Source organism: Dermacentor silvarum, chromosome 7, assembly GCF_013339745.2.
Source record: "Dermacentor silvarum isolate Dsil-2018 chromosome 7, BIME_Dsil_1.4, whole genome shotgun sequence".
NCBI lineage: Eukaryota > Metazoa > Arthropoda > Arachnida > Ixodida > Ixodidae > Dermacentor > Dermacentor silvarum.
Genome location: NC_051160.1, coordinates 129,303,555 through 129,324,669, shown reverse-complemented (window position 1 = coordinate 129,324,669; position 21,115 = coordinate 129,303,555).

Here is a 21,115-nt window from a genome sequence, read left to right as displayed (position 1 = left end):
CTTTCTCCGGGCGTTACATTTTGCGGCTTCACGCTATCTATCGACGGTCCTCGGCGCACCTATCCATTTGAGCTTGCGCGTAAAAAAAAAGAAAAAAAAAACACGCCACCATTAGCAATCGCCGGAATTAAAGCATGACCCACAATGCACGGCTCCTTCACACAATCTTCAACATTAGGCGCCACGTCCGCAGCTGCCCGCGTCGCACTGAATATCTAAGGTGAATTGCTGAGGCTTACGGCTTATTTTCTAATTACTAGGTGCAAGCGTGTCGGGTTAGGTGTTACTTAAAGACTATTAATGACAAAACTACACAGTTAACATCCATGGCCGCTTTCCCAAAACTGCTTCAGTAGATTTCGTAGCAATTGGCATACAAACGCCTCCATAAGATTAGACGCGTGGTAGCACAAATAATGGTGCGTCACAATGGACGATGAACAACCTTACCGAGAGGAGCAGCAGGCCTGAGCCTCGTAACCTGCAGGAAGAATAAAAGCGGAACAAGATATTGCTCGCCTAAGTCTTTGCACAAGATTTAATGGGCTGCATAGCGCCAATAATGGCACATCCAAATGGACGAACAGCGTTCGTTGAGGAAATATGACTGCAGCTGTTCGCTTGCACATTTACACAGGCCCACAAATGATTTATGTAGTAGCTAATGGAGATTTGCTTCAAGAACATTTCGTGGCATTCTCTAGTTGTAATGTCAGCTCAAGACTTCGGTCTTGGTCTTGCCGATTATCATCTCGCACAAAAATTTTCGTGAGCGAATAATTTATTCATCCTAGATTTTTTAGCAATCTGCTGCTCAGTTCCTGCCTATTATCTGGCGCTGCGGCCAGTGAGACGCGAACAAAGCAAACGTGGATGCGTATTTGGCGTGGCGTCAGTGGCACAAATCTGACTACAGGTAAAGAACGAACTGGGCAGACAGTCAGTCCAGTTTTGCTCAGTGCCTATGCGAACACTGTACTTCCAAAGGCGCGTAAGTGTTTCATTGCTTTTTAAACCGCTGACAAATTTCCGGGCACAGCATGCAAAGCTTCACTAAATACCTCGCAGTACCAAAACATGATGACGAAATGCATTGTGAACATTAGTGGTAACTCTGGTCTATAGCGCAAAAGTACTTAAAGCGTAAGAAAGCAGTGAGGAGATCCTGTCTATTGCCTGGCCATAAAAAACCTGACTCCTCATGTACTGCGATCCCTTGGTCCTTACAAGACCACAAGTTTGCTTATCGTTACTGAAAGTACAAGTCATGTAGCAGGCCTTGCATAGATGGTGTCAAAATAGACTGCATTTTACCAGGAGCATCGCACATCGGTGGCTGTTCGTTACATTAGATACATTTCTAGCATCTGATACATCCATAATGTAGCGCAGGTGAAACGCAAAGGTAAAATTATATATCCTTGTAGAAATAACACAAGGATTCCGTTCGCGGTTGCGAGCTGTGCATTGGGAACGAGTGCAACCGATATTGACATGTACAAACAAGCTCCAAATGCACCGCGTTAGCACGTCGGCTCGGTGAGGCTTCCCCTGCAAAATTTGGGCCCTAAAACATTGCCAGTATACGAACACCACGACTCAACTGACTCCATCATCGGTGACATGGAGGCCATGTCGGTGGGGGAGGGGGGGTTGAATCTTATTGACTTGTCCGTGTGACATATTCTATTATCCAGGTGCAAATTAGCGGACAAAACAGTTTGCGTCTTGCCAGTTTGTTATCCCTTGGCTGTTTGCCAGTTTCCACGGAGAAGTTAATCCGCAACCAAAGACAAAGATAAAAAAGAACAACAACACGGTGATAATGCCACCGCCCAAGTAGAAGAGCTTCAAATCCTTCCCGAAAAAAAATGTTTGGCAGAGAAGTTGCGCGGCATTGTGAGCATCAAGGATAGGAAATGTATCGTACCAAGATCCGGGGACACTACTGGCGGTGCGGGTTGCGCAGGAGCTGAAAAAGTAAAACCGCAATGAAATGAATGACGAACTCAATGACCACACATCTGGGTGGTTGCCAGAGATGATACTCGAGTAGCGCACTTGCCAGAATCATAACCAAAATCAAGTTGATTTATATTGCTTGGTAAGTATATCACGCACAGCAAACATGCAACTGAAATAGACGACTCCCGTCAATATGATCTCCGTTACTTTGACTTTTCGCTAAATTGTAACACACCGGAAACTACAGATTGATATGGACGAGAAGCTCGTGTTTTTCTCACGTAAAATTATGCAGCTTTGGTTCATTCGACATCCGCCAGTGTCTCCACGCGCACGCTGTAGTCACTAATAGCTTGAAAACACAATAAATGCGGCGGACAGCGGTACTGCTTCCCCAGGCCTGAAGCTGTTTTGTTTTAATTTTTTATTGGCTGACACTTCTTCCGCCCGTGAAACCATCGGTTCAACCTTGCTTTGTGTCATGCCACGTCTCCGTACGCGCAACGGCTCGAAGAGGCGCGACTGGACTCCGTGGACGCTTTTCGCTGCATGCTGTTGAAGTCCCACATCCAGAGTAAGGAGAAAATGGGTATTACATACTTATTAAAGTAACAAAAGAAAACTTCGAAATCGTTCGTTTTACCACAGTTACTTATTTTGACCTTTCGGATAATTGAACGAAATGTTGGGGTCCCGCAAGGGTCCAATTAACGGGAGTCGACTGCATACAGGAGGGGGTCTGAGAGCAGAAAGATGTTTTGATACCGCCTACACATTTACAAACACGTTTGTAACAAACACATTTAAAAGGGTGGTAAACCTATGGGGCAACCATAAAATCTACCTACAAAAAATACAACTGTATCTAATGAACAATATATACTGTAAAAAGACAAGTGTGAAATTTATTTAACATGTAAAAGAAAGGTGTTTTTTTATTAGATATGTGGCAGAGAGCTCCCGATAGATAAGCTGGAGGATATGCAGAAATCGGAGACACATTTACATGCATAAAAAAGAAAGCATGCTATACCTGGAGGTGGAGCCTTTGGTTCTGCAGACTGTTGATTTACTGCACGTTAAACGTGAAAACGGTAGCAGCCTTATTTATACGGCAACGAAGAAATAAACTAAAGATATATAAATATTAGGAAAACCACAAACAATGAACAATGCTTTAAAAGGACCAATGGAAAACTTTATTGAACAAGTAGCAACGGCTTTCTTTTAAAAATGCCAATGATAAACAGTGTTCAATACATATGGTATAGAATATTGACACGCATACATGTTTATCTTCACCGGTGGCCGCTTTCCACCGGCTAACAATTGTTAAACGTTATCGCTCGGCGCAGGACGCGCCTGTATCGGAAGTTTCTTGAACGTTATCGATGCTTCTTTCCGTTGCCTGTTTCACCTACGCTTATGTTATCTGATTGTATAACCGACGCGAATTGTCTAGAACTTTCTGGAAGACACTGCGGGTACCAGGGATTAATCTGGAACATTCGATGACTCATGTATAAAAGCCGGCGCGTTTCACCGCTGATCAGATTTTCGACGATCGCCGACTGTGTTCGCCGCTTTCGTTGTGGTTCGAGTGTAGCTTGCTTTTGTGGGCACAGGTTCGCCCAGTAAAGAATCAGTTTCGTCATACACAGTTTTACTACTGTTTACTTCAGCGTCACTACTACGTGACATCTGGTGGAGGTGCGGGGTAGGCGTCGACGTCTTGTGAACGGTTTGGGCAAGGTCGATCCACATAGGTCGCGAAGCTTCGGGCGAAAAGTGGTTCAAAACCAGTTGTCACCGACATCAACAAGGGTGGTTATGGGAGCAGCGATTGAAGCGCGACTATGTTTGGAGGGAATAAACACTGGGAAAGAAAAAAGCGTTTTTACATTAAAGCGAGACGCAGTTAGATTCATTCAACGAAAAGAAAATTCCTAATTCATTTTATATACGCATGGCGAGAAAGGATACAACTGTATTTTACTAGATCATTATCAATAACTACTTTTTTTCAGGGCCCACCGTGAGAGCGCCCATCGATAGCGGCGGGCGTTGACGCCGCTATCACTTGCAATGCCATGCAACTCTTGGAGTGCGTGGAAAGGCACGCTCGTAAAGTTCACCTGTTACAATACGCCCCCCTAAAATGTTATGTTGTTTTGCATGTCGACGTTTGTCTGAATTAGTTCACGCGGGTAGTTTTATTGTTTCTTAACCTGTGCAGTCAAAAGTAGTGAGTTGCGACCGTCAGATACTTGTTTACTTTAGTTGTTTTTGTGCGACAGCGCTGGCCGACGCGCTTGGCGTCCGACGAAAGGGCGAGCATGCTGTCTACGCAATCTACGTCCAAAGTGTTCGTCGGCCTCCAAAGAAAGTATGTTCTGTGCAGCGATGCGATTTCCGACACCCGTACGGCTGATCTTTTCCGGCATCGCTTTTCGCACTGAAAACTCGGAACGCCCATGAAGTCGAATGGCGGGGCATTTGAATATACAGCTCTAATGGCAGGCCTCCGAAAACAAATTTCGCGCCTATGAGAACAAAATGACGTCACTTCTTTTTTTAACGGCTATGACGTCAAATTATTTGTTCTTCCGCCGGAAGTGTTCCCTCCTGACACAGATGGCGCTAAGCTCCATGAACCGCCGGTAAGCAACCATGTTTTGAACGTATGGGCTTCTATGGAAGCTTCGCTACCAGGTGTATTTACCTTGGTTTGAGTTTGGCTCACGGCTGGACGGGGGAGTCCGGTACAAGGACATAAAAGCACCTCCACCAGATGTCACGTAGTAGTGACGCTGAAGTAAACAGTAGTAAAACTGTGTATGACGATACTGATTGTCGAAGCTTTTGAAGAACTAAAGCGACGCCTGCAATCACCGCCAATATTTGCACATTTCGACGAAAACGCCGATACCGAAGTGCACACCGACGCAAGCAGTGTAGGACTCGGCGCCGTGCTTGTGCAGAGGACTGACGGACTAGAAAGGGTTGTAAGTTACGCTAGTCGGTCACTGTCGAAGGCGGAAACAAATTATTCCACAACCGAAAAGGAGTGCCTCTCCATCATCTGGGCTACATCAAAGTTTCGCCCCTACCTCTATGGCCGGCCCTTCAAAGTTGTGAGCGACCACCACGCCTTGTGTTGGCTAGCTAACTTGAAGGATCCTTCAGGTCGTCTCGCACGATGGAGCCTGAGACTTCAAGCATTCGATATTACCGTCGTTTACAAGTCCGGGCGAAAGCACTCTGACGCCGACTGCTTGTCTCGCGCACCCGTCAAACCGCCACCACAGGACGACCAGGATGACGACACTTTCTTGGGACCCATAAGTGCCGATGAATTCGCCGGTCAACAGCGAGCCGACCCGGAACTAAGGAGCGTTGTAGACTACCTGGAAGCCAAGACCGTCATTGTGCCCAAGGTGCTCAGGCGAGGATTGGCGTCGTTTTTCTTGCAAAACGACATTCTCCTAAAGAAGAACTTTTCGCCTCTCCGAGCCAACTACCTCCTCGTGGTACCCTCAGCATTGCGTCCAGAGGTTCTGCAAGCTCTCCATGACGACCCAACTGCTGGACACCTCGGTTTTTCCCGCACGCTCGCGAGGATACAAGAAAAATACTACTGGCCTCGCCTCTCTGCCGACGTCGCCCATTACGTAAGGACATGCCGAGACTGTCAGCGACGCAAAACACCGCCGACACGACCAGCCGGACTTCTACAGCCGATCGAACCACCTCGCCGACCGTTCCAGCAGATCGGGATGGACTTACTGGGGCCATTTCCGACATCGACGTCCGGGAATAAATGGATCGTCGTAGCTACGGACTACCTCACCCGCTACGCCGAAACAAAAGCATTGCCCAAAGGCAGTGCCCCCGAGGTAGCCCGATTCTTTGTTGAGAACATCCTCCTGCGTCACGGTGCCCCAGAAGTCCTCATCACCGACAGAGGCACGGCCTTTACAGCAGAACTAACTCAAGCTATCCTGCGATATAGCCAGACAAGCCATCGCCGGACCACCGCCTACCACCCGCAGACGAATGGCCTTACCGAGCGCCTAAATAAGACCATCACCGACATGCTGGCAATGTACGTCGAAGTCGAACACAAGACGTGGGATGCCATCCTTCCGTACGTGACCTTCGGATACAACACGGCCGTGCAAGAAACGACGCACATGGCGCCGTTCAACCTCGTCTACGGAAGGAACCCGGCAACGACGCTTGACACCATGCTACCGGACGTCACCAACGAAGACAATCTCGACGTTGCCACCTATTTGCAGCGGGCCGAAGAAGGTCGACAGCTCGCCGATTGCGTATCAAGAAGCAGCAGAGGACCAACAGACGGCACTACAATCTTCGACGACGGTACATCGAGTACCAGCCCGGCGACCGTGTTTGGGTCTGGACTCCGATACGCCGACGGGGACTTAGCGAGAAACTGTTACGTCGCTATTTCGGACCTTATAAGATCATCCGACGTATTGGCGTACTGGACTATGAGGTCGTGCCAGACGGCATTTCGCAATCACAGCGGCGCCGCGGACGACCTGAAGTCATCCACGTGGTGCGTCTTAAGCCTTTCTACGCCCGCTGACGAAATTAGGTACTTTGTTACTTTATTTTTTTGTTTATTACGCGTGGTTTTGTTTTCGCTTTCACATTTGTTTGTAGCATAAGGACGATGCTTTTTAAGGGGAGGGTATTGACACGTATACATGTTTATCTTTCACCGGTGGCCGCTTTCCACCGGCTAACAAATGTTAAACGTTATCGCTCGGCGCAGGACGCACCGGTATCGGAAGTTTCTAGAACGTTATCGATGCTTCTTTCCGTTGCCTGTTTCACCTACGCTTATGTTATCTGATTGTATAACCGACGCGAATTGTATAGAACTTTCTGGAAGACACTGCGGGTACCAGGGATTAATCTGGAACATTCGATGACTCATGCATAAAAGCCGGCGCGTTTCACCGCTGATCAGATTTCCGACGATCGACGACTGTGTTCGCCGCTTTCGTTGTGCTTCGAGTGTACCTTGCTTTTGTGTCAAATAATAGGGTCAAACAACGAATACCTGGAAATGACGAATGTGACGTTCGATTCAAAAAGTCGAAAAACAGTATTTTTCTTAAACGGAAATTGTTTAATGAACACTGTTTATAGATAAAGCATGAAAATATGTGGAAAGCCGAAAAACATTTACATGCATAATAAAGAAAACGCATCATACTTGGAGGAGTGACCTTTCGCTCTGCAGGCAGTTTAGTAGCTGCAACGTAACGGGAAAATAAGTTAGTTGGGAACAAGGAAATCGACGCAGAAAAAGACAGAACTATGAAAACAGCAAACGACAAATACTCTAAAAGGGCAAATGCGAAATTTAATTTATCAAGTGTAGCAACATTACACTTACTTAATACTAATCAACCGATTAACAGTACTTATAGATAAAACACAAAATGAGCGCTTAGCAGAACAAAAAAAGCATTTGCGCTAGAGAGAGAAGACATATATCATACCCTTTGGTTGGACCTTCTTTGACTTTGCAGATGGTAGACGAGCTGCAACGTTAAAGAAAAAAAACGGAAGTAAACTTATATATATTGCATCAGGGAAATCTACGCAAGAAAGGACACAGCAGAAATGCCAAAAACTAGTAACCCCTAAAAATACTCTAAAAGAACAAATGTTCCCTTTCCGTAACAGCACCAGAACGTGTACCATTTTGGTAGCAAGAAACTGAGATAACCAGACAACGCATAATTTATTTTCGCTTCTGGAGTTCTTTGCAATATGTACACAATCAGGGCCCGCAGTCACACACGCATGCACGCACACCTGCGCAAACGCGCACTCAATATGTCTTATGGTAGCGCCTATATAAGGAGCCATCGTTTATGTGTTTATTACTGCTGATTCGTTGCCATGCCGATTCGGTGCCGTGTTGTGAGTAACTGCATGTTTCGTGTGAATCCTCTCACTCCTATCTTGGTCGTGAATGGGACCGATTGTATCCATAAATAAATAATAAGAGCAGGTGCGAGTCAATCATAACGTTGGACATCATTTTAGCAAACACTGCTGCTAATGGCCAGCAGCACTTACGAAAGAAACGATTAGTGAATTCGGCCCCAGAATTTAAACGTGTAATAACAATGCGCACATAAAGCGAAATGCTATTGCTGGTGCGCCCTAACGAAACGTGTGTTCATTTTTTTCCTACGGTAACACCCAAGCTTTCTACCAAACTGCTCCCGTAATGCACCTGGCGCGGTAATAGCACTCTCGTGAGACCCCGTTCCGTACCAGCAACATCCCAATGCCCACATGGTGAACAATCTGAGAAGGAAGCTGAGGAAACGCTGAGATTATAGCTCGTCTTACGGAACGAGGTCAATAGCTGTTTAAGGGCGTCCAGGCATTTGGTAACGTTCATAGCAAGAAAGACGCCGAATATACTACACACGAGAGAGAGGGTCTTCCATGAAGTCCATAGTCTGTCCAATGCCTGCAAATCAAACAACGAAAAATTAATACGCAGAAAATTTACACAGAAAATTTATTCTGCAGATGCAACGTATACATTGTAATCTATGTGATGCAAAGCTTTCCTGAAACGGTTAAAGCAACGCTATAAAATGTTCCATTTAATCCTTGCGTGCTTGGCGTAAAGAAAGCGTGCGTGCATGCGCTCTCGCGCACCGTGTTACACTGTGCAAGGCAGGCGGCGATCATCTCGAAAAGTTAGTCGGCGTTGGCGCTATAGACGTGTACATAAGTGCGATTGCGGCCTAATGCAATAAAGAAAAAAATCATCATCATCATCAGCCTATATTTTATGTCCACTGCAGGACGAAGGCCTCTCCCTGCGATCTCTAATTACCCCTGTCTTGCGCTAGCGTATTCCAACATGCGCCTGCAAATTTCCTAACTTCATCAGCCCATCTGGGTTTGTGCCGACCTCGAATGCGCTTCCCCTTCTATTGGTATCCATTCCGTAACCCTAACGGTCCACCGGTTATCCATCCTACTCATTACATGGCCTGCCCAGCTCCATTTCTTCCGCCTAATGTCAACTAGAATATCGACTATCCCCGTTTGTTCTCTAATCCACACCGCTCTCGGCCTGTCTCTTAACGTTAGTCCTAAGACTTTTCGTTCCATCGCTCTTTCTTCGTTCTTCTTTCTGGGGTTTTACGTGCCAAAACCAGTTCTGATTATGAGACACGCCGTAGTGGAGGGCTCCGGATTAATTTTGACCACCTGGGGTTCTTGTGCGGTCCTTAACTTGTTCTCGAGCTTCTTTGTTAACCTCCAAGTTTCTGCCTCATATGTTAGCACCGGTAGAATACAATGATTGTACACTTTTCAACGACAGTGGTAAGCTCCCAGTCAGGATTTGGCAATGCCTGCCGTATGCACTCCAACCCAATTTTGTTCTTCTGTAAATTTCTTTCTCATGATCAGGGTCCCATGTGAGTAATTGACCTTGATAAACGTACTCCTTTACAGACACTAGAGGCTGACTGGCGATCCTGAATTCTTGTTACCTTGCCAGCGTTTTGAACATTACTTTTGTTTTCTGTATATTAATCTTCAACCCCGCTCTTTCACTTTGTCGGTCAAGGTCCTCAATAATTTGCTGTAATTCTTCTCCATTGTTGCTGAATAGGACAATGTCATCTGCAAACCGAAGGTTGCTGAGGTATTCGCTGTTGATCCTCACTCCTAAGCCTTCCCAGTCTAAGAGCTTGAATACTTCTTCTAAGCATGCAGTGGATAGCATTGGAGAGATTGTGTCTCCTTGCTTGACCCCTTTCTTGATAGGTAACTTTCTACTTTTCTTGTGGAGAACCGAGGTAGCTGTGGAATCCTTGTGGATATTAGCTAAGATATTCACGTATGCCTCCTGTACTCCTTGATTACGGAATGCCTCTATGACTGCTGGTACCTCTACTGAATCAAATGCCTTTTCATAATTTATGAAAGCCACATAGAGAAGTTGATTGTACTTCGCAGATTTCTCGATTACCTGATTAATCACATGGATATGATCCATCGTAGAATATCGCTTCCTGAAGGCAGCCTGTTCTCTTGGTTGGCTGAAGTCAAGTGTTGCCCTGATTCTATAGGAAATTATCTTGGCGAATATTTTATACAATACTGAAAGCAAGCTAATGGATCTATAATTTTTCAATTCTTTACGTCTCCCTTCTTACGGATTAGTATAATGTCGGCGTTCTTCCAGCTCTCTGGTACACTTGAAGTTGTGAGGCATTGCGTATAAAGGGCCGCAAGCTTTTCAAGCATGATATCTCCTCCATCTTTGATTAAATCTACTGTTATTCCATCTTCTCCTGCAGCTTTCCCCCTGGTCATGTCTTTCAACGCCCTGCTAACTTCATCGCTAGTTATAGAAGGAGCCTCTGTATCCAGTTCATCACTATCTCGAATGAAAGTAGCTTGGCTGTTTTGGGCACTTTACAAGTCAGTATAGAATTCTTCCGCTGCTTTTAATATATCATCCAAATTGCTGATGATATTACCATGCTTATCTTTCAGTGCACACATCTTGCCTTGTCCTATGCCAAGCTTTCTTCTTACTGATTTAATGCTGCGTCCATATTTTACGGCTTTCTCAATCTTTCCCACATTATAATTCCGAATATCCCTTACTTTCTTCTTGTTGATCAGATTTGACAGTTCAGCGAATTCTATCTGATCTCTTGGGTTGGACGGTTTCATGTTTTGTCGTTTATTTATTAGGTCCTTTGTTCCTTGGCCACAAAAATAATTGTGACCTAATGGTTAGAGCATCGGGATGCTGTGCTGCGGAACCATGTTTGATCCCACCATTAGACGCCTAATTCAGTTTTTAATGCCTAGCATAATAGAGCGAGTAGGTCCGAATTCGGTGCTTCCGTCAGTGGCCAGAAGATGTGTGTCGATGCCGGAGAATGTGCAATACCATGCCGACCATCACCCAGGGCTGAACCCTCTCCTAATACAGGGGAGAGTGCGCAGTTTAAGGCCACTGTGTGCGCGCATGGCAGCGGCCGGCAGGTGTGGCGTGGTAACGAATTATTGCCCAGGCAAAAATTACGCGCATCGGTGCAAGGCAGTCTACGTGTCAGTCTAACACCCTCTACGGATGACTACGTGCCTACCACAAGACACGGAGGAGTCATTGGTTACGTATAGCTACATAGTATCCACAACGTGAAAACAGACTCAGGTGTCACATTTCAGCACGCAAAGACCCGTGCTCGGCCTACTGGGACCAAACACGTACAAGAGGAAACACGTGGAAGAAGTTGAAGACGCACACAAGAGGGAAAGAGAAGACTACATGTATTACTTGTGGAATGTGAAATTCAAGACTACGTGAGTATATATATATATATACCTTGTCGTTAGCTCATCACTGCTTCCACAACACGTGTGGAAAACAGCCGCAACAGCAGCAGACGCAATCCGAAGCCGAATACATACCGCTACGCATATCATAGATAATTATCGCCCACAATTGCTCCGCAAATATTCTTTTATGGGTCAACTTTTCGTGCAGGTAGAAGCAGCGTCCAGCCGCACCCAATGTTCCTGGTCAAGAAAGTGTGGACCCTTCACATTCTAATGAAAGCACTGCAAAAGCAGTCAACAAATGTTATTGTCCACCACTAGTTTCAGTAATAAAATGCATGAATTCGGTAAACGCTACTACGTATTTTCGAATTTCTATAGCTGCTAGCGAAACAGGGAAGACGCGTCAAGGAAGAATAAATTACGATCACACTATGATCAGATTAAATGTCATGGTGACGCGAGGTGTCATGTGTGGATTTCCCATGGTCGTAATTGTGCATGTAACCTTCAAATGAAAGAGCGTCAGATTGGGCGAGTTGGTATTACATGTCTTATACTTAATCATGCATGAAAAGGGACGAGGCATGGATGGACGACGCCATGGAGTTCTTCCCATTGAAAACATGGAAGCGCTGTGTCCGCGTCGTCCATCCGTGCCTCGTCCCTTTTCATGCGCTATTAACTATAAGACTTCAAATGAATATGCCCTTCCCAGCGTTATCGTTCTCTTCATTAAATAAACCTATCTCTAAAGTGGCATTACATATACAGATTGTTAATTAAATCCGCTCTTATATAGGATCTTTCCGTCATGTTTTGTTTAAAAGGCGAAATTAGCCATTCATAGAGGAAACCTAAGATGCATACATTGTCTATGAATACCTGACCGCATGTTTTCAATGGGAAGAACTGGCGAAGTAATTGTTTTCACGATTTTATGAATGTTTAGGTGAACACTCTAATTTTAGTTTAGGGGAAGCATTTGCAGCATTTGTGGCACCTTTTAATTCGAGGGCGGATGCGTTGGCCAAGACAAAATTTAATTCTGTGTAGGATCGTGCATTCCGAAATTTTTTGTGGTTCAATATCCGCGAAAAATGCAACGCCTTAGTGATCGAAAGAGGAGGCACTGAGCCTCGGGTGCTGTAATGAAAATTCGAGACTTACCGTAAGCTGAAAGCCAAAAATACGTAAAAAGGAGGGTTGAGAAACGATGTACGACAGATTCAGTCAATGCATTCTCTTTCTTGCTTTTGATAATTGAAGATTTCACTGCGCTATGATATTGGGGCTCATGAAATATTTTCAATGTTCGCCATTCATTATATTCACACCAGAAAACTGTGTTTTCACTAATATTACCGCATTCTAAGGTATGATGCGCAAATATTCGCTCAATATCTGCCGGTATTTCTAGGGAACAGCTGGCGATACGTTACAGGCCTTTCATGGTAAAGTGACACTGAAGTGGAAGGCATTCTCTAGTGCTCAAGACAGTGCTCAAGATTGCGCTGAGCACTGAGTAGGCAGTGCAGCAGCCATAATTGTGATGCCGAGACGAGGGCATCAGCATTTTCGCAGTCCCCATTAGCTGACGTGAATGACAGCTTCGATTCTAACGTCTTCTTGTCGTTCTGGGGTTTTACGTGCCAAAACCAGTTCTGATTATGAGGCACGCCATAGTGGAGGGCTCCGGATTCAATTTTGACCACCTGGGGTTCTTTAACGTGCACTACAACGCAAGCACACGGGCGTTTTTGCATGTCACCACCATCAAAATGCGGCCGCCGCGGCCGGGATTTGATCCCGCGACCTCGTACTCAGCAGCGCTACGCGTTAACTGACTAAGCCAGTGCGGCGGGTAATTCGAGTGTCAGTGGCCATTTGAGATAATAGTCACCGCGCGTCGACATTCAAAACACACATCGGCTTACCGTCAACCATTGTGCCTCAGTGAGAGCTCGCAGGAACCAGTACGCTGCCAACCAGAAAGAACGCCGAGAAGAGCTGGTACGAACAGGGTCAAGCAGAAGGCAAGCATGCACAAGCGGGGCTCGTGAGCCACTTCTTCTTTATTTACCACGATTCAAAAATGCCGAGAGTGTCTCCCTCGTCCGCTAAATATATGCGTGTTCCCAGTTTTTTGTCGTACCTAATTTGGGACCCTTCCTTGTACGTTTTGTATTTGAGCATCGAGTCGGCGCTGCATTGGGAGGGGGAATAATGCCACCTTCTGTTTTGAGTCAGCAAACGGTCAGCATTGTTGTTGTTGTTGTTGCCTCAAAACATGGCAACAACAACAACGACGGTCAGCATTGCCCGCCCAGCAGAAACGGCGAAGACAAAGAAGTCAAAGATCCCGCCACAAGCTTTGCGCCAGAAAAAGACTACCCAGTTAATTCTCGAAATAAATAATTGGATAACTCATTAAATCGCTAATTGTTGTTTCGAAATTATTCTAATACCACCAAAATGTTTGTGCTGTTTTTATACAATTACATTGATTTTAATTCTGTCTCTGCTCTGTAAATCTCTTTCCAAATTGCCATAAACACTATACTTCACCCTGATTTACTTTTTCGTCAAGTTTTTTTTAAAATTTTTTTCCATCTGCCCCTTCCGTTTAACCTTTAACCGCCGGCTTCGAGCGAGCGAGCGAGCGAGCGAGCGAGCGAGCGAGCGAGCGAGCAAGCAAGCAAGCAAGCAAGCAAGCAAGCAAGCAGCAAGCAAGCAAGCAAGCAAGCAGCAAGCAAGCAAGCAAGCAAGCAAGCAAGCAAGCAAGCAAGCAAGCAAGCAGCAAGCAAGCAAGCAAGCAAGCAGCAAGCAAGCAAGCAAGCAAGCAAGCAAGCAAGCAAGCAAGCAAGCAAGCAAGCAACGCAAGCAAGCAAGCAAGCAAGCAAGCAGCAAGCAAGCAAGCAAGCAAGCAAGCCAGCAAGCAAGCAAGCAAGCAAGCAAGCAAGCAAGCAAGCAAGCAAGCAAGCAAGCAAGCAAAGCAGCAAGCAAGCAAGCAAGCAAGCAAGCAAGCAAGGCAAGCAAGCAAGAAAGCAAGCAAGCAAGCAAGCAAGCCAGCAAGCAAGCAAGCAAGCAAGCAAGCAAGCAAGCAAGCAAAGCAAGCAAGCAGCAAGCAAGCAACAGCACTGCAAGCAAGCAAGCAAGCACGCACGCAAGCAAGGCAAGCCAGCAAGCAAGCAAGCAAGCAAGCAACAAGCAAGCAAGCAAGCAAGCAGCAAGCAAGCAAGCAAGCAAGCAAGCAAGCAAGCAAGCAAGCAAGCAAGCAAGCAAGCAAGCAAGCAAGCAAGCAAGCAAGCAAGCAAGCAAGCAAGCAAGCAAGCAAGCAAGCAAGCAAGCAAGCAGCAAGCAAGCAAGCAAGCAAGCAAGCAAGCAAGCAAGCAGCAAGCAAGCAAGCAAGCAAGCAAGCAAGCAAGCAAGCAAGCAAGCAAGCAAGCAAGCAAGCAAGCAAGCAAGCAAGCAAGCAAGCAAGCAAGCAAGCAAGCAAGCAAGCAAGCAAGCAAGCAAGCAAGCAAGCAAGCAAGCAGCAAGCAAGCAAGCAAGCAAGCAAGCAAGCAGCAAGCAAGCAAGCAAGCAAGCAAGCAAGCAAGAAGCAAGCAAGCAAGCAAGCAAGCAAGCAAGCAAGCAAGCAAGCAAGCAAGCAAGCAAGCAAGCAAGCAAGCAAGCAAGCAAGCAAGCAAGCAAGCAAGCAAGCAAGCAAGCAAGCAAGCAAGCAAGCAAGCAAGCAAGCAAGCAAGCAAGCAAGCAAGCAAGCAAGCAAGCAAGCAAGCAAGCAAGCAAGCAAGCAAGCAAGCAAGCAAGCAAGCAAGCAAGCAAGCAAGCAAGCAAGCAAGCAAGCAAGCAAGCAGCAAGCAAGCAAGCAAGCAAGCAGCAAGCAAGCAAGCAAGCAAGCAAGCAAGCAAGCAAGCAAGCAAGCAAGCAAGCAAGCAAGCAAGCAAGCAAGCAAGCAAGCAAGCAAGCAAGCAAGCAAGCAAGCAAGCAAGCAAGCAAGCAAGCAAGCAAGCAAGCAAGCAAGCAAGCAAGCAAGCAAGCAAGCAAGCAAGCAAGCAAGCAAGCAAGCAAGCAAGCAGCAAGCAAGCAAGCAAGCAAGCAAGCAAGCAAGCAAGCAAGCAAGCAAGCAAGCAAGCAAGCAAGCAAGCAAGCAAGCAAGCAAGCAAGCAAGCAAGCAAGCAAGCAAGCAAGCAAGCAAGCAAGCAAGCAAGCAAGCAAGCAAGCAAGCAAGCAAGCAAGCAAGCAAGCAAGCAAGCAAGCAAGCAAGCAAGCAAGCAAGCAAGCAAGCAAGCAAGCAAGCAAGCAAGCAAGCAAGCAAGCAAGCAAGCAAGCAAGCAAGCAAGCAAGCAAGCAAGCAAGCAAGCAAGCAAGCAAGCAAGCAAGCAAGCAAGCAAGCAAGCAAGCAGCAAGCAAGCAAGCAAGCAAGCAAGCAAGCAAGCAAGCAAGCAAGCAAGCAAGCAAGCAAGCAAGCAAGCAAGCAAGCAAGCAAGCAAGCAAGCAAGCAAGCAAGCAAGCAAGCAAGCAAGCAAGCAAGCAAGCAAGCAAGCAAGCAAGCAAGCAAGCAAGCAAGCAAGCAAGCAAGCAAGCAAGCAAGCAAGCAAGCAAGCAAGCAAGCAAGCAAGCAAGCAAGCAAGCAAGCAAGCAAGCAAGCAAGCAAGCAAGCAAGCAAGCAAGCAAGCAAGCAAGCAAGCAAGCAAGCAAGCAAGCAAGCAAGCAAGCAAGCAAGCAAGCAAGCAAGCAAGCAAGCAAGCAAGCAAGCAAGCAAGCAAGCAAGCAAGCAAGCAAGCAAGCAAGCAAGCAAGCAAGCAAGCAAGCAAGCAAGCAAGCAAGCAAGCAAGCAAGCAAGCAAGCAAGCAAGCAAGCAAGCAAGCAAGCAAGCAGCAAGCAAGCAAGCAAGCAAGCAAGCAAGCAAGCAAGCAAGCAAGCAAGCAAGCAAGCAAGCAAGCAAGCAAGCAAGCAAGCAAGCAAGCAAGCAAGCAAGCAAGCAAGCAAGCAAGCAAGCAAGCAAGCAAGCAAGCAAGCAAGCAAGCAAGCAAGCAAGCAAGCAAGCAAGCAAGCAAGCAAGCAAGCAAGCAAGCAAGCAAGCAAGCAAGCAAGCAAGCAAGCAAGCAAGCAAGCAAGCAAGCAAGCAAGCAAGCAAGCAAGCAAGCAAGCAAGCAAGCAAGCAAGCAAGCAAGCAAGCAAGCAAGCAAGCAAGCAAGCAAGCAAGCAAGCAAGCAAGCAAGCAAGCAAGCAAGCAAGCAAGCAAGCAAGCAAGCAAGCAAGCAAGCAAGCAAGCAAGCAAGCAAGCAAGCAAGCAAGCAAGCAAGCAAGCAAGCAAGCAAGCAAGCAAGCAAGCAAGCAAGCAAGCAAGCAAGCAAGCAAGCAAGCAAGCAAGCAAGCAAGCAAGCAAGCAAGCAAGCAAGCAAGCAAGCAAGCAGCAAGCAAGCAAGCAAGCAAGCAAGCAAGCAAGCAAGCAAGCAAGCAAGCAAGCAAGCAAGCAAGCAAGCAAGCAAGCAAGCAAGCAAGCAAGCAAGCAAGCAAGCAAGCAAGCAAGCAAGCAAGCAAGCAAGCAAGCAAGCAAGCAAGCAAGCAAGCAAGCAAGCAAGCAAGCAAGCAAGCAAGCAAGCAAGCAAGCAAGCAAGCAAGCAAGCAAGCAAGCAAGCAAGCAAGCAAGCAAGCAAGCAAGCAAGCAAGCAAGCAAGCAAGCAAGCAAGCAAGCAAGCAAGCAAGCAAGCAAGCAAGCAAGCAAGCAAGCAAGCAAGCAAGCAAGCAAGCAAGCAAGCAAGCAAGCAAGCAAGCAAGCAAGCAAGCAAGCAAGCAAGCAAGCAAGCAAGCAAGCAAGCAAGCAAGCAAGCAAGCAAGCAAGCAAGCAAGCAAGCAAGCAAGCAAGCAAGCAAGCAAGCAGCAAGCAAGCAAGCAAGCAAGCAAGCAAGCAAGCAAGCAAGCAAGCAAGCAAGCAAGCAAGCAAGCAAGCAAGCAAGCAAGCAAGCAAGCAAGCAAGCAAGCAAGCAAGCAAGCAAGCAAGCAAGCAAGCAAGCAAGCAAGCAAGCAAGCAAGCAAGCAAGCAAGCAAGCAAGCAAGCAAGCAAGCAAGCAAGCAAGCAAGCAAGCAAGCAAGCAAGCAAGCAGCAAGCAAGCAAGAAGCAAGCAAGCAAGCAAGCAAGCAAGCAAGCAAGCAAGCAAGCAAGCAAGCAAGCAAGCAAGCAAGCAAGCAAGCAAGCAAGCAAGCAAGCAAGCAAGCAAGCAAGCAAGCAAGCAAGCAAGCAAGCAAGCAAGCAAGCAAGCAAGCAAGCAAGCAAGCAAGCAAGCAAGCAAGCAAGCAAGCAAGCAAGCAAGCAAGCAAGCAAGCAAGCAAGCAAGCAAGCAAGCAAGCAAGCAAGCAAGCAAGCAAGCAAGCAGCAAGCAAGCAAGCAAGCAAGCAAGCAAGCAAGCAAGCAAGCAGCAAGCAAGCAAGCAAGCAAGCAAGCAAGCAAGCAAGCAAGCAAGCAAGCAAGCAAGCAAGCAAGCAAGCAAGCAAGCAAGCAAGCAAGCAAGCAAGCAAGCAAGCAAGCAAGCAAGCAAGCAAGCAAGCAAGCAAGCAAGCAAGCAAGCAAGCAAGCAAGCAAGCAAGCAAGCAAGCAAGCAAGCAAGCAAGCAAGCAAGCAAGCAAGCAAGCAAGCAAGCAAGCAAGCAAGCAAGCAAGCAAGCAAGCAAGCAAGCAAGCAAGCAAGCAAGCAAGCAAGCAAGCAAGCAAGCAAGCAAGCAAGCAAGCAAGCAAGCAAGCAAGCAAGCAAGCAAGCAAGCAAGCAAGCAAGCAAGCAAGCAAGCAAGCAAGCAAGCAAGCAAGCAAGCAAGCAAGCAAGCAAGCAAGCAAGCAAGCAAGCAAGCATGACAATTACTATTATATAGTATATTATTATATGTTGTAGAGTGTGGATTGAAGGCGAAATACACACGCACAAAAGCAACTTAAGAAGTCTTGGGACAATCAAAGTTGGGTAACTGTCTTTGTAACCGATAGCTTCCACATCATGATAAGGGACGCACTGCAAATTTCTGTGACGAACACGCCGTAAGCCACTATGTAGGACCTTCCAGAAAAAGCAGGAATTTTGTTCAGTTATAAAACATGCTGATTTACGAGTAGCACTGACAATTGGGCGAGTTGGTACGGTTGCATGGCTTCAGAATGACTTACGAGACATGACCTGCAGGACCTTGTAGAACGCGCCAGAAAAGGTGTTACACACGGTTACCTTGTGACGAGGTCATATAGTTGGGGCAGCTGGCGTCGCATTTTATGAAGCCCTTACATTTGCAGCTGACCGCAGCCCATAGCCTACTCAGGAGAACTTCCACGCTTGTGAGGTTGCGGGTTAGGGAGAGGCAGATAGATGGGCAACATCACGTGTACGGCGTCTAAATGAACTTTATTGGCCTAGAAAAAATCACCAGCATTTCCCTTGTTGAAAAAATGGGGGTAAGCGAAGCTTGCCGTGTATCCGACTTTCGTGATGATTTTCTTTCTTTGTTTCTCTTTTTCTCCCTCTTTCTCTATCTCTATTGATCTTTCTTTCTCTCTCTTGCTTTCTTTCTCTCTTTCTTTCTGTTTCTCTGTTTCTTTCTTCCTGTATCTCTCACTCTTTCTCTTTCCTTCTTTCTCTATCTATCTCTTTCCTTCTCTATGTCTTTCTATCTCTCACTTCATTTCTTTATCTCTCCCTATAATTCTCTCTGTTTCTTTCTCTCTTCCTCTCTTTCTCTCTCTTTTTTTGTCTCTGGAATGGACCCTTTCTGGGTCCACTTGGACCCTTTCTGCACTATCGCCAGGATCGACCCCCTTAACAGGGTGACACCACCAGCACCACCACCGCCGACACTTGTAAGCCTCTAAAAGCTTCGCTTAAAAGCTTGTCGTGTGTATCTGACCTTCCTGGTGATTTTCTTTCTCTCTCTCTCTCTCTCTCTCTCTCTCTATATATATATATATATATATATATATTGTTACGGGACTGCGCGCAATGGGACAAAGATGACGTTGACCATTTGGAGTGAAGAAGACGATGATTGAAGAGATTGTCTTTCCGCCATCTTGGCAGTACTACAGCTCGCTGTAAATATTTTGTAAATATATTTTAAGTTATACCATTTCCTGTGACATTTTGGTGGAAGTGCTGGGGTACTACTCAAGACAGAACTCCGTAGCGGACGTGTCCTGGCAAGTTCCACCATGTCAACAGGCGGGGATATTGCGTCAACCGCAACACCGGCACCCCAGCCTGTGATCTTGATCCAACCCCGAGACCCAGGACCTTTTTGCGGCACCGACAACGTCGACGTTGATGATTGAATTAGGAATTATGAACACGTCGCAACCAACAATCGGTGGGACCCGACAGTGACACTCGCTAATGTGGGTTTCTACCTGAGTGGGACAGCACGCGTCTGGTTTGACACTCATGAAACATTTGACACTCACCTGTGATTTTTTGAGGTTTTGGTCAGGAGGAGCAAAATTTCTTCGTGCTAACGTATGATTTGAAGTGTTTTCGAGGTATGACACGAGCGGGTCTTTGTTTAGATCCCTCCAGGCTTTGTTGAAGCAAGGGGGCGGACCGCAGACGCGGAATGCGAGTTCTCGCGCCAGTTGGTATGCCCGCTGGTTCGGATTAGTCAGGAGGTCCGGAAATGTTGCCCATGTGGGCCATGAACCATGCGATGTGTGGGGACGTGAGGCTGTCTCCTCCCGTTTCTTGAAGAAGATTTTGTTGACAACCGTAGCGGCTTTCCTAGAGACGTGGGCCGCCGAGAAGGTTCTAATGACTGTTTGTGAGTCCAAGTATATGACGGAGGCTCCTTTGCAGCTTCGAAGGGCCACCGCGATGGCCATTTCATCTGCTTCGGCAGTGAAGTTGGTAACTACCATGGCTGCGTTGACGAGTGAGCCATGGGCGTCCACCACAGAGACCGCGTAGGCGCCTCGATTCCAATATCTGGACGCGTCAACGAAGAGGATTTGCGTTTCGTTACGTTTGATGTTGTCAAGGATTGCCTTTGCTCTCGCTTTTCTCCGCCCTTCGTTGTGGCTCGGGTGTATGTTTCTTGGGATTGGATCAACGGTTACTGACCTCTTGGCATTTGTACATAGTTACGACTTTTCTGGTGGCATGAAGAGGGGCTGTATACGTGCTTCTAGTAATATCTCGATGCCCGCCCTTGTGAGTGAGAGCCGACTAATTTGGGCGTTTCGCTGTGCTTCAAAGTGTTCGGTTGCCGTGTTGTGTAGCCCCAATTGGAGGAGCCGTTCCGTGCTAGTGTTTCTAGGGAGGCTTAGGACGTTTTTCAATCCTGTTGTGATTAGTGTGTCCATTTTGCTCAGCTCCGTCTTCTTCCAGTCGAGGAACGGGGCAGTGTCGCTTACGAGGCTGATGAGGAAGGCGTAAAATGTCTTGTCCTCTCTCAGTCCGTCCCTTGCGCTAGCGACCCGTGATACGACCCTGGTGAAGTTGAGTGTGCTCTTTGTATGCGTTTTAGTGCCTCCGCGTTGTCATTGCTGTAAGCCGCAATGACCATGCCCAGGACCTTGATTGTGTTACACATGGGGATGTTTCCTCCGTCCCTGGTGTGTAGGTGAAAGGGGAGAAAGCTAACGGGCTGTCTGCCTGGGGCCTTGTTTGCACAGGAGGAGCTCTGATTTGATGGGGGAGAGCTTCAGTCCCGCGTTTGTAAGGAAAGCTTCCGTGGTGTCCAGCGCTTGCTGTAGGCTCTGCTCCAGAGTGCCTAGCGGGCCGCTCGGGGTCCAAATG